The sequence below is a fragment of the Ambystoma mexicanum genome, chromosome 13 (assembly GCF_040938575.1).
Source record: "Ambystoma mexicanum isolate Mex_15411 chromosome 13, UKY_AmexF1_1, whole genome shotgun sequence".
Taxonomy (NCBI): Eukaryota; Metazoa; Chordata; class Amphibia; order Caudata; family Ambystomatidae; genus Ambystoma; species Ambystoma mexicanum.
This window is the reverse complement of record NC_090938.1, coordinates 271,228,473-271,241,955: the sequence shown is the minus strand read 5'-3', so window position 1 is coordinate 271,241,955 and position 13,483 is coordinate 271,228,473.

Genomic DNA, 13,483 nt, shown 5'->3' with positions numbered 1-13,483 from the left:
AAGGCCTTTGCTCAGTAAGATTGAAGCTGTGCAAAATTGGACAACACCGACTACTGAAACCCAGGTGAGAGCCTTCCTAGGCCTCACTGGGTATTACAGGAATTTCATAGAGAACTATGGGACTATAGCTTCTCCACTGAATGTCATCTCCTCGCCCAAATTTCCTAAAAAGGTTAAATGGAACGAGGAGTGCAATCAGGCTTTTGAAAACCTGAAACAGGCTCTTTGCCAAGCCCCAGTACTCAGAGCTCCTGATTACCGCCAACACTTCATTGTTCAGACAGATGCTTCCAATGTAGGGATAGGTGCCGTACTCAGTCAACTGGATGGGAAAGGTAGGGAGCACCCCGTTTGCTTCATCAGCCGCAAGCTGAAGGATCCTGAAACAAGGTGGGCAACAATCGAAAGGGAGTGCTTTGCTATCGTGTGGGCTCTGAAGAAGTTTAGGCCGTACTTGTATGGTTCTACTTTTGTTATTCAGACTGACCACCAACCCTTGAGATGGTTAATGCAAATGAAAGGGGAGAACCCAAAACTATTGAGATGGTCGATCTGCCTGCAAGGGTTTGATTTCACCATTGAGCACAGGTCAGGGTGTCACCACCAAAATGCTGATGGTCTCTCTAGGATGTATGTCATCGACTAGAGTTATGAGATTCATCCAGGAGTGGATTAAATCCTCCTGTCCCTTAGTCTGGGGGGGGCGAGTGTTAGGGAGAATTCTCTGTTTAGGCTGAATTTCCTAACCTAGTGAGTCCCCCAGCAGCTTTGCTGGATTTCTGGAGTTTGTTTTTTTCCATCCTGCCAAGAGTGAGACTCTTTTCTCCCACTCTTGGACATGTATGTGTGTAATTCCTTTGAAATGTCAATGTGTTCGATGGGCTATGGGGTCTTTTACTCCATAGGGTCTCATATGTTTTTCTATGTGTGTTACACCGCACCCTACGTGTCGTAAACACGGGGGCGCCCTAGCGGGTCCCCAACCATAGACTCCATACCCGGGGACTGACTACTGTCTCCCCGGGCATGTAAAGTCACCATTGGCTTTACTAGACCTAAATTTACTAACAGAACTAGTACCAACCATCTTATTATGGACGTACTAGTAGGAGTAATTCGATTACTCCTGGATCTGTTACTCGAGGGGGCACTGTCCCGTCCCCCCTCGTCGAGTTTTGGCTGGTGGCAGTGGAAACTACTTGTTATGTTCGATCCCGAACATAACCCTATGGGATTCGTCCCATTGTTGGAGATTGATACTTTTTCTCATTAATCTCTGACTTCCCACCGATCTACTTATCTTAAATAAGTTTATCGAGTGGTATTTTCTGCCAGAACTCGGTTTTAAAATGGCGTCTGTGTTCGTCTCTGTGACTCCTAAACCAAAGGTTTAGCCCTTTGTTCCACTTTTGGCGGGCCTCTGTACAGAGACCCTCCAAAGTGGTGCCATTCTGTCTGGGTTACCTCAGGGGTGTGGGAGGGGGTTTAGGCACCCTGGACCGAGTTGCCTTGCCAACTCAGGTCGCACTCTGGAGTGATTGGCCCAGGTGGTGAGCCTTCCCGCTCACCACTTAGCATGTGTTGATTGACAGCTAGGCTGAATGAATGGGGGTCTTCGGCATAAAAGCAGGGCTTTTGGGACTGGATCTTCAGAAGTCGCCACAGGACCTAAGAATCCGACGGGGGTAACGCTGAGCCGACCTGCAACGACGACACCTCCGGTGGAGCCCTGCTGAGCCGACTCACCACTTCCCGACGACAGAGGAGATCTCCCTGCCGGAGAGTCTCTTCCCCTGACTGGTGGGAACAACCAGTCCCCTTTGCTTTTTATTCGCCTCAGGACGCAGTGGTCGAATTGCCCGTGCAGAGCACTCGGCAACCGGATAGCCACTACCCCTGTACCGCGACCAAAAGGTGGTGCCTTGTAACGGAGCACTCCGCGGTTGGTCTCTTCCCTGGTGGTGCACCGGACTTCACTTTCCTTCGACGACAAGATCATCTCTACTCTTGGCCAAGACCCGACGTGCATCCACCACCAGGAACAACTGCCCCCGCCGGAGCTGCCCTCCACAACAAGGTACCGTGTCCGCCTGGCTTCCCTTTCGTTCGGTTCGAGTGAGGTGTCTTAATCCTCTCCGTTCCGCTGGGTCGCCTCCAAGCTTTGCTCATTCTTTGTTCTGAACTGGTTCAATCTGCCCATAACAATTTGCTATAAAGACTTGAATGCATCTCCACTAGAGACTTTTTGGGACATCGCGCCTTGCCTCTCTCCGAGTGGGCCTGGCCTCTGAACTTTACGATCTATTGTGATTCTTGCCTTCCTGCCTTGCATTTTATCCGCATAGGATTGAACTGTGTTGATTTCATAACCTGCCGATCTTTTTCTCTCCTGTCCTAACTAATATTCGAGTGTCATCTAGGTTGAGGTATACACCTCTGTCTGAAAATAAGTGGTACCAGTAGAACCTAGAGTTGTAGATATTTTGCTAGGGGGATTGATCGTTTTCTACTTCGTAGATTAATTGTGTTTGATTTGTTTGCCGTGATCTGCTTTAGTGTTTTCCATAGATGTTGTGTTATAAATAAATAACTTACTATCTTTACACTAAGCCTCGTTGCGTGTTTGCTTGTCTTGCTGTGAAGAAATGCCCTATGTTGTATACTCCACATACTGACCAACTTTTCTTGAGAGAAGTCTGACTGCTCAGCCACAGCTACCAAGTGAATCTGTGTGGTACAGACTGCTACCAAGTGGGTTCACCGCCAATGCCTGTAGTCCTAAATCTTTTGCAGTGGTCCCAGAGGGAACTGCACAGGTTTCCGCCTAACAATAACATCCTCCTTTCAAACTTTGCAATCTCCTCCTATAGGCACCCTGGTGTCTATAAATGCATAATGCAATGAAGAACAGTAAACACCAATGCTCGTTTATATTTATCGACAGGTGTACGTTGAAATATGGATTGCATTTTTACAGTAGGTTGTGGGGCTGGTGAACCTTTTTTTGGATCTCATGTAGAATGTAAATGATGTCCATCTGTCGCGGATAAAAGCACACATTATAGCCCTTCCTATGCAGTCCAGTACATAATATGTGGCTAAATATAAAGCACAGTTCTGGAGAAAAGTGCTGCATTAATTGGATTGTTCTCCGGTCTCAGTCATATATATGCAGACAAGGATTTGAAGCAATTGAAGTACTGCAACGTAAACATGTTATATCTAAATAGTTTACTAAGTAGTATGAAAGTAATAATTAAGTAGTCGGAAATAGTCTGTCCAGCATGAATTTCCACCACTTTTCTTTTTGATTGAGTCAATGGAAGCCGAGAGCTGATTAATCCGGAGAATGCAAAAATTCACATTGCTTGCTTGCACGCAGGATCATGGAAAATACATACAAATAGCCCATGAAAGTAATATACAGAGGTTAAATCATAGCCAGACGTGTACAGCATCTCCTGGAATTTCCGTGTTCACAGGCTCAAACCTGTTTCTGTTTCTCTTGGTCAGAAGTCCTCTGGAATTTCATGGATGGGTGAAAAAATGCAGAAAATCGATTGTTTTTGTATTTAGATAAAGGGTGTAATGGACGATCTTAAATACATTTTACAGCCGGTAAGATAGCTCAGCGGGTTGAGCGCTAGCTGAATCCCGGCAAGGCCAACTCAGCCTTTCATGCTTCCGAGTTCGATAAATGAGTACCAATTTCGGTTGGGTGATAAGGTATGTAAATATGTGCTCTTTAAAGCGCTTTGGATAAAGGGGTTATATAAATATTTCATCATTATCATTACATTCGCTATGTTCTTCAGAATGCTGGATGAAACTACGGCAATGCTCCTTAATTGCAGTGTTGTTTGTGGCCAGCAGCAACACATGTTCTGATGGAAGTAGGAATGTTGAGGGAATGTTTCAGTATTATTATTATACACACTAATTGTTTGATAAATGTTACTGATATCATTTTCTCTCTATTGAAATGGTTAAAGTGGGAATGATTTAGATTTTTATAGTTGTGTTGCGTTCAAGTCCTCTTCTTCATCCCCAGGGGGGATGGGGAGTTATCCTGTGGGCCAAGTGCAAACACAAGGTAGGTGATGAGGGGTCAGGGTTGGTGTGGAGAAGATGCCCTGGCCAGCGCAATCATGGCGCAGTGAAGTGATAGGGGCTCCTTACACGGCACCATTCAGCGCAACTGTCTTTTTACAGGATTTAAGATCAGTGCTGGTCAGAACGTTGCTCTCGTGCCTTTCAACCCGAATGGTTCCCGCAAGACCCTTTCTACCAGCAAATTGGTGTTACTTGTTACCAGAGCTGCAATTCTTCTGAGAGTCAGAGTCAATGTGAGATGCAGATGTGAGTAAGCAGTGCGATGGTGCTGCATGCCAGCATATCAACAGTCTGCATGAGAGTTCCAATATAGCAACAAGCATTTCAACTCTGTGGGCCAACAAACAGTGCACCTGTGACCAATACTCTTTGCATTTGTTTTTTATTACATTTTTAAAGCGCTTTCACAAAAGCGCTGGACATTAGATTAGAGACCAAGACAAACACATGCCATAGTGAAAGATCAAAGGACAGGCGAGTGAAGAGTAAAATCAACCCTGACCCTGCAGCTGTGACACTTCATGGGAGTACAATCTTCCCTGGTCTCCTGCACAACTACTACATGATCCCAGTCATCTGAGCTCTCATCCTCTTCACCTTCCTGAATGCACAATACCTTCTTCTCCCTACGGCATGAACAGCAAAATCACCCCTAAGGCTGCAATAAGAACATTTTTGATTGATAGCAGGACACAGCGTGGAGCTGGCAAAATGACCCACTAGAGCACACCTGTAGCATCTCCCTTTTTCTCCATCCAAAAATCCCAAGGTCTTCTTTTTTTCACTCCTAACTTCAGCATCCTTCTTTGAGTACTCCTTTTTCACACTGCTTTTCTTGCCTCTTTTAGTAACCAAATTCACCTAACCCTGTCCCTTACTTGAGTCATTTCTGCATGCCTCTACCATGTCACCTTTATCTTCTTCTTTATAGACCGCGGGCAAAGCTGTGTGTGTATAATTTGTTTTGCAATCGCTAGTACTTTCTTGAGGGTTGGATTTCCACACATCCACAACCTCTCTTGAACAATTGGATTATTTGTGTGTATAATGATTTGATCTTTTATAAGCTCATCTGTCCCCATCCTTACCATAAATTCACATGTGTTCGCCGGAGCCCTTAGCGCACTGACATACTCCTCCACCAACTCATTTTCCTCTTGCTTTTGAGGGTAACAATTGTACCAGTTTATAGCTATATTGGTCTTTGGTGCACAGTAAGCATCCAACTGGAGGAGAGTCTTCTAGAACTCATCTAAATCACCTCCCCCTTGAGCGTCAGTTATTGGCGGCAATTCTCTCTATTTATTTGTACCTTCTTAGAAAAGAAAAAAGGAATGCGCAGTGTTGTTAGGCAAAGTTTGCATGCAGTACCCTCTGGGACCACTACGCGCAACTATGACTACAGGTGTAAGCAAAACGAACCTTTGGTGTAAGTCTGTACCACACCGTTTTTGGTAGCAAGCTGAGCAGCCAGGCTTATATCAAGAGGGAATGTGAGCTTGTAAGGGTGTTACACAAAGGTCTACAATGACCAGTATTCAGATAGACATTTGTACTCAAGGTTTCTTGGTAAAAAACTTCTTAATTCATTATACAATCATTTTTAAAGCATTCACTAAATGAGGGAACCAATATCACACAAAAACTATACTACAATACTGATTACTAAGCAGTTGAGCTCCTTCGAAGTCAGAGCAAAATAGCATTGAAGTAGAAGCAAAAAGCCATAAGTTGATCAAAAGAATATTACAGTTACTTTAAAACAGTGCAAATAGTTTGAGTTCACCAGAGGAGTTGATTCAATGCAATAGGTAGGCCAAAGTCAATGGGCTAGTGTCATTGTATAAGTAAAAACGGTTCTGGTATTTAAAACAGAAAACCATTTGCCATGGTTCTTAGAAGTAGTTCGCGGAAGAAAGGTTTGACGGGTCACAAGCTGACTAGGCCTGCAAGTTGCCAAAGTTCCACAAACTTTCGTGGTGAGGGGTAAATTCTCTCGGTCAGGTTTTCACAGTACCTTATTTTGAAGAAACAATGCAGCTGAAGAGACTAACCTTTTAAACTGTTTTCTCTCATTCATTCCATCCTAGCTGCCACTCACCTAGCAGGGTGACTGTCCTTGCCGGACAGTCAGCCAGCCAATCACGCCAAAGTGCATTTGGGTCTCCTATGAGACTAATCACAGGGAGTTTCGGGCACCTCCCTCACTTCCTGCCCACCCCAGACACTCAGACGCCATAGGCGGTGTTCAGTCCCGAAGCCCGCCGAAGGCATAGAAACAAAGGGACCAAACCTGTTTTGGCGCGCAGAGACAAAATCTAGAGGGACCTTTCCGCAAAAATAAGGCGAAAAAAGAAGACCAGGACCTGTTTAAACAAAGGGGGCTCAGGCGCCATCTTGAGAAACATGGCTCCCGGGATTTTTAGCTACTGGTGTTCGCGGTCAGGAAAAATCATGGGGTTCGTTGTAAAACCACTGCCACCAGCCATTTCGATAGGAAAGGGTAGCATTTTGACTGCTACATGAGTTTCTAGACATAGGGGATACTAGGTAACCCCTCCAGCACTCTAATGTAAGATAGTGTGTGCTGGGTCCAGGAATTTAAAAAGACTAGTAAAGTCAATTTAACTTTACATTCTCTGGTAAACGGTAGTTTATCCCAGAGAAGGTATTTAAACCTTGGGATAGCCTAAAAGGCTTCACTGTGTCACTGCACTGAGGGTGCTGTATAACACACATGAAAAGATGATGCCTATGGAGTTGTCTTAAAACACCATCATCAAAGAACACAAGAGTAAAAGACACATCAAAATACATGAGAGAGTGGGAAAAAAAGGCTCCAGGTAAAAAAATCTAGTCTGCAAAATCCAGCAAATTTGCTGGGGGTCTCTAAGGTGAAAAGAATTAGCACATTTATGAGAATTCTCCCTAACAAGTGTTTACCTGGTTTGCAATCCTCTAAGGTTTTTTCTTTCTTGTTTCTTTTATTGTTTGGAAAAACATACAGCGACGCGTCTGTTCAAACAATCCCAGAGGAACTGTAAGGAAATTACCAAATCCCTGTCACAGCTGTGAAAAATAAATGAATGCCACACTATAAAGTATTTCACATTTCTAATACGGGCAGAATATCCCCTTGTAGTTCTGCTGTGTTGCTAAACCAGCAAAATCAAATGTGGAGTAAAGTTATTCCGACAATGCGCCAGCCAGCCATGTGCATGGAAAATGTGGAGCCCATTGCGGCTCATAAATGGAAGCTATTCACTAGGACTCAAATGCTTACCAGCTTAACAAGGGCTCCTGCAGCAGCGATTGATGTGCTGTCTGGCACATTCTGAAACTAACAAGCATTTGCAAAGCGAACAGTTTTGTCTTGTGTTAAGTATAAGTATTAGGCATTTGCCAGGCACTGCTGTTAGATGCCCAGACACTCGCAGCATTTTGCACCTGCTAGCATCAATGGGCGGTTAATACCACTATGGCTGTGCCTGGCAAGTGGCTTTACCATACTTACACAAAAGCCCAAATTGTTGGCATTGCCAATGCGTGTTTTAGTGAGCCCCTGAGCGCATGTATCAAGCCTTGGGAGCAGTTATGTATTTTTCTAAATGGTGATTTAATCTGTTTTTAAATTATAGGTTATGGCATGAGTGTTTGTGGGTTGGACAGTTTTGTATGTATTTTTCTAGTTACCTGTTAGTGTCATTATATGTGAATGATACAGTGGGCCTCATTCCGAGTAGGACGGTAAGGGCTAACGGTCACCGGTAACGCGACCGGTGCCGTTAAACCCTTACCGCCCTACTACGAGTTCCCTTTGCGGGTCCTTCCTTAACACCTGCTAAAAGCAGGCGTTAAGGACAGGACCTGCAAAGGGACTCCGGGGTCAATAACGGTACCGTAATTTACGGTACCGGTATTGCCGCCTTCCCCCTTCCCATTGAGCCCTTTGGGGGCTCAAATGGGAATGGGGAATGGCCCTGGTGAATGGGGAATTACCGGTCCCTCCGACCTCGGAATGGACCGGTAATTACTCCATTCACCAGGCCGGAGTTTGGACGAGCTCGGAGTCAGCCATGCCGCAAATAGCGGCGTGGTTACTTCCGAACTCGGAATGAGGCCCAGTGAGTGCAAAACGTGGTGTAGAGCCTCCAGAGTAGAACACATGTTCATTCTCACTAGAGGTGTCCCTCACACTTTTGTAAATGAAGTGTCATAATATGGACAGTTAAAAAATGAACAATGGGAAACTCCAATCCCAGAAAAATATAGTAAAGCTCAAAGTATTGCACAAAGCAATCTTGGGTAGTATGTCGCCGTTAGGGTATTGTTTTCTGCAGTGTTTTAAAGTGAGACGTATACAATATGCATTGGGCATCAACATTGCTTTAATGTGCAGTCTGGTTGGTTAAAATAAAGTTGACACTTACAAGGCCACATTATCTGTGTCCCTGCAGTATTGAGAATCTCGGACTCTGAAATGTTATCACAGTTAAACTAAATCCTTTAGAGCTGTCCACTGTTTTTGTGAGTCATGACAAGTAGTCACTGGCCATTATCTGAAACAAAAGGCACATTTTTAGGTAAAGTAATGGTCAAATACTCTGAGCTAGTAGCGGCCATTGGAACACTTTTCAAATTAAACAGTATATTGTATGTGGAAGGGGCAACTAGATGATAAGGCCACTGCAAGGTCCAGGGAGGTGACAGCTAAAATTGCCTATAATGTGTGTGCACAAAGCACACATTAAGTGCACTGAATTAAAGAGGTAGTTTGTGATAAGACTACCAACATGGATGCAGCAGCCGGGGGTCCACCAAGAGATTCAAGGACCATTTCAACTGAAAGTTGAAAGTCCCTGGTGAATGGGTTTCGAAGGATGAATAAAGGCGGTTCTGCGAGGAAAAGTTGGGGTGTACACAGTGTTCCCATTGGGACCCGCAGAGGGAGCATCCGGGACAAAGTCCCCCACTTTCCTCAGCAGGTTCATCTACATGCTTTGCGGCAGTCAAAGAACTAGGGGAAAGGAAACAAGCATTAGCAAAGTGAACATGTGAAGGACTCGGATGGGCAATGAATAATAAAATGGTCCCTGTAAGTGTAGAGAAATTTCATTATTAAGGAGTAAGTAAACTGAAATATTTTGCCATTTACTGACTCTTACTGAATGTAACCGTTTGAGACTGAGTGTCGCACACCAGCACAGCACATAGATGGAAAAGCTTGTAGTGTGTTTTAAATGGGAAGCCTTTCCAGTCGGAGAGGCAATCAGGGAGTTGGGAGGTGGGAGCAGGGAACAGAAGGAAGGCAAAGGGTGTGGAGAGGGTCGGGCTAAGAGAAGCACTGAAGGTGCTGAGTATTAAAGTTAAAGCTGCGTTGACTCAGGACAATTGCAAAGGCCTCACAGGGTAGTGCAGCAAAACCTACCTGCAAATTGGACGCACTCGGGCAGAGCACCCACATGAGCACAGCACCAATGATTATAAAATTAAATGTGATAAATATATCCTTTTTATAGATAGAGTCCTCATGCGCTGTGATCGAGCATGATCTTGCGCCTTGAAACACTTGTGTATAGGCGCGTTATAATGCCATATCATATCATGCCATAGCATAGGTGCGTTATAATGCCATATCATATCATATCATATCAATTCCATCCTCTATCACAGCATGGCAAGAGTGATTGAATGCTGAATTAAAATGGCTGTCCTCCATACTGAAACACAGACTGTAGAACCAATGGCATCCTCCTGACATCATTATCTGCACAGCCAATCAGGTCATGTTTACATCAGGAGAAACTAGAAACACCACCCACAAATCAGTATATGGAGAATTTGAAAGCCATTTTACAAAGCTCGTATCTTTAACAAGACTTCTTTATTTTGAAGACCTATCCCTGACTGACTTTCAGACAGGCAAATCCAGTACCCTCACTTCAACCTATATTTACTTAAAAATTGGAGATTCCTGGCACAGCTGAACGTGGGAATCCCTCTTGCTTGGTTCGCCCACCCAAGAGGATTGTTACAACCCGAGAAAGCCTGCCAACACTGTCTCAGCCCATCATTCGAGGATCACTCTCCAAAACATCTCTCCCTGGATGTCATTGGATGTCTGCCTAGCACACCCACTCACAGTGTGTTTTATAATCTCCCCCTGACAGTCAAAATAAATCCTTCTTCTCGACCAGATCATACCACTTCGCCCCTCCTGCTCAGTGTTTTTCCTATTGACAATGACTGACCTGCTAAACTACAAATGTAACATATTCTTCATTTTGCTTCCTGCACAAACACAATGGCCTTTTTAGCAACGCATATTTCATATTTGCAGCTTCTGCTATGCTGCACATTTAAAACTCTCATTGAATGAAGCCGCACAGAGCTAACTGCACACTTAAACCTCATTGCAGAAGAGCATTTTCCAAAATCGTTTTCAAGTTATTTCATCTGAACCACTTTGCACTAATTTATATTAAGGACATGTCACAGGTTACTAGGAAGGGGTTAGCATGTTAATTCATATTAATATTTATATTTAGTGCAAACAAGTCAAATGAAATATTATCCTGAAATAAAACACTTTTAAACATGTGCTCTCTGTTCCTGGATGTTTGCATTTCCCATCTGGTGCATGCCTGCTGTATTTGCCACTGCTTACCTGTGTTTCTATCTCCCTGTCTCTACATAAGCCCACTAACACTAAATATGCATATATTTTTGAAGAGATCTTTATCTTTTCATCTTTTTGATCACCATCTTTGATTATTATTTTTTTACTGGTGATCCAATTATTTAAAAAAAATGTAATCGTTGTTTAAGCACAATTAAATCATTAACATTTTCAGACAACATTCAAAACATCTGTGTCATTTAATCAAATAGAAAATCAATAAAAATGATGAAAATAAACAAAACAAAAACACTGCTTTTGATAAAATAAGAGTTTATGTAGATATATCTTGTAGCAAAATATCCTGTGATAGCAATAGTAGAGCAGTCTATGCATCAGGTATATCCTGTCAATGAAAGTTCACGGTACCATCACACAGAACACCGACGTTGGCTGAACTTCTCCAGCCCAGAACCCAATGGGACCTCCTCCAGGGGCGTCATCTCCATGGTGTTTCGTGCTCCTTATCTTCACCCCCTTTTTCAGTCCAGAGGCTTTACACGGGGCTCTAATCCAGTGGTATCCTCCAGAGGTCCAGTGCTCCAAGGATCCGGTGCTGACAAGGAAATTAATTAATTTTCTAGAGTAAAAACAAAAAGACAAATTAATTACCAAGCACAATACATTTTCATACCTTGCCTTTTTCTTCCTTCTGAATACTGCCACTGTTCTGGGGCGATGTCTCAATCTTCCCTCTCATGGAGTCCTTTCTTGTTATGTTATGTTATGTTACTTGGCATTTATATAGCGCCTTATGTATCATTGGTGTGATCTCAAAGGGCTGGTAGGTTGAACACCCTCGGGAACCGCAGTTCAATTCAGTAGAGAGAGAAAGAGTCATAAGGTGCGTGGGTGCACCGGATATGTGTGCAGCCGATGTGGCAGTTGCATGATAGCTGCTTCTTAGCGGTAGGTGTGGTGGTTGGGAGGAAAGGTATATGTGTTAATTCTGGAGGGATGACACCAAGACTGATTTGTGGCTTCGTTAGGCCTGAGGAGATGCTTAAGCTAGCGGTGTGTGCTCAGCTAGCTCTGTTTAATTAGGATGATGAGGAGTATGTGGCGCGTGTTAGTATGAGAACAGCTATACCGAATGTGTCATAGTATCGCTGTGTTCTATTTGAGTGTCGGTGTATAGGAGAGAGTAAGCATGGGAGTGGGGAGTGTGATATGGTGGTTATCAGTAAGGCACTTGAGATTGAGCACTTCATCTGTACCATCTATTCTATCCGTTTTTTACTCTGCCCGTTCATTCCACTTCGTCTGTTCATCCATTTTGTCTGTTTCATCCATTTAATCTATTAGTCCTTCCATATTCCATCCACTCAAACTATCGTCCACATAGTCTACTCCATCCATTCCATAGACTCATTTCATCCTTCCCATCCATTTAATGTGTTCTATCCATTTCATCCTTCCTATTCATTCGATCAGCTCCATGTGTTCCACTCATTCCAACAGTTCCATCCACTCAATCCGTTCCATCCGCACCATCCGTTCCATCCACTCCATTCGTTCCATCCACTCGATGTGTTCCATCTACTCGATATGTTCCATTCACTCCGTCTTTTCCATCCACACCATCTGTTCCATCCACTCTGTCCACACCATCTGTTCCATCCACTCTGTCCACACATGTCTTCCTGATCCTCTTCGGTTTCCCAATGCTCCTCACTCCCTTCCTGCTCGTCTTCACTCTCAATCATCTCAAATTCATACTATACATACTGTTTCTCTGGCTCTTCAGTTACTACTTTCACATCGTTTTTGTCATTGCTTTGTCCAAATTTAGTAATCCCACTGCTCAATCGTCAGCGTCTTCCATAGGGCAAGGACTTTCCATCTTCCCGTCTGCCCTTTGCAATTCCTCATCTATCTTATGTATTGCTGCTTTTAAATCTGCTTTTAAATCTGCTTTTAAATCTCTAAGCACTTTATTTTCTATTTTTACTATAGCTTTATCTCGCCTGTGACTAGGCCCACCATTCCTTGAAGTGCGTTTGTTTCTGAATAGGCTGGGGGTTTGTACTGGGGGTTTGTATACCCTGCTACTTAGGGGATAATTTCCACGTGTGTAACAGGCTGTCGGCACGAATAAGTGACTGTATATATTCAACAATCTTGAGCAGATCTTTGATTATAAAAACATTGTGGGGTAATACCAATCAATGTGTGTTTATTGATGTCTGGCGCTATAGCAGAATACCAATAAGTAACATAAATAATACGTTTACATCCTTTCCCAAAGACTTCATCGTTTGGCACCAACGTACTGTTCCCACCATTATGAACTGTTCAACCGACAGTTAACGTTGCAACTCCTCGTTAGAAACATTACTTGCTTTCCCTTCGACACTTCCCTTGTCATGTCTTGTACATGACCTCATTAGTTCTGCCTTTAATCGTATGAATTGGGGACTAACGTGTCTGTGGACTTCATTTCTTTGCAATGTTATATGTGTTTATAAAGCAAAATAGTATCAATATAATCCTAAATATGACTGTTTGTGTTGGTAGGTACATTCATACATCTTCTTACTAGGTCATCAGTGTCTTATTGATTGTACTGTTTTTGCAATCATGTTTCATATGGCTCCTGTCTGCTTGATTGTACTTCCTTGATGCACATGCTTTCTTAATGCTCATTGTTTTATCTCTACCAAAGTGTGTCCTTCATTGTATCACATTTTG